Raw genomic sequence first — 1,446 nt, 5'->3', positions numbered from 1 at the left:
GCTTTCACAGTGCCCGGCCACACTTACGACATAGGGTCAGAAGGGCTTCGAGTCTCAACCTGGAGCACATGGTGGCTAGCCACTGCTTCCTTCCAGGAAAACTCTCATCTCCAATAGTGGAAGTGCAACATTCACAATTCATTCAACAGCATATATGCATTATACTTGGCCATAATCATGGCTCCGCCGTAACACGACAATAATCTAGCCATCCGGCGCACGGTTAAATCCATAACCAGCCATTCAGCTCATGGTTAAATCCATAACCAGCCATTTCATTAACAATTACGGCCCTTCGGCCCATGGCATAACAAGCACTTCCACCACCATCCTCTGCATCTCACATAATAATCTTTGATCCTCATTGATCATTCATTTTTCCCTTGCTTCACTCGCAAGTTACCACATCCCCTAGCTCCTCTTCCCATTGCTAGGCATATCATAATGATTTAAGACATAAATGGTGAGATCGGAGGCTTAGAAGTATGAGATTTGGCTTTTAAAACTCAAAAATTAACTTTGGGATGAAAACAAGGCCACGCGTACGCGCACTCCACGCGCACGCGTGGATGGCCACCAAAACTCATCGACGCGTATGCGTCATGCACGCTAACGCGTGGATTGAAAATTTGTAAATCGACGCGCACGCGTCAACCACGCGTATGCGTGGGTGCTCTCGTGCCCCAGGCACAAAATTGACACAGTTCTGGCACAACTCTCTGGAAAATGGCTGGGTATTGGGTGCAGCACATTCGGCGCGCCCGCGCACATCACGCGCACGCGTGGGTGGTATTTTCTGGAAGAACGGCGCGTACGCACCAAGTGCGCCTACGCGCGGGGGGTCATTCTGCTAAAAATTTTTCTAAGTTAAAAGCTGCAGAATTCATAGATTCAACTCCCAATCTTCCAACGGACATAACTTTCTCATTTTAAATCATTTTTCACCCGTTTTTCAAACGGCATGGACATCTCGGATCTAATTTCATTTCTAAACAGATTTGGTACAAAACGGAGATCCGTATTCCAAGTTATGTCCCACCAAAGTATGCCCAAAAACCATATTTTTCATAAAAACCACAAAGTGCCATTTTCAAAACAAGTCATTTTCAACTCTTTTCAAAATCAATCAAAACATGCCAATTTCATCCCTTTTCTTTGAAATCAATCAAAATATATCAAATTCAATATCAAGCCTCCTCAACTCACACATTGACACTTTAGCACAATTTACCAAAATCACTATCCCATCATTTTAACCCACTTCACCCAAATGGCTCAAACTCAAACACATTGACATATCATATACTCTTCCTTATGCTAATTTTCAACAACACCAATTCCAATAAATCATCATTGTACACAATCAATGTCATACTCACCATCAACATGGTTCAATCCACAATTCAACCATAACCAATCATCAAGCATATATCACAACATGCATAT

The sequence above is a fragment of the Arachis duranensis genome, chromosome 4, assembly GCF_000817695.3.
Source record: "Arachis duranensis cultivar V14167 chromosome 4, aradu.V14167.gnm2.J7QH, whole genome shotgun sequence".
Classification (NCBI taxonomy): domain Eukaryota; kingdom Viridiplantae; phylum Streptophyta; class Magnoliopsida; order Fabales; family Fabaceae; genus Arachis; species Arachis duranensis.
This window is presented reverse-complemented; position numbering follows the sequence as displayed.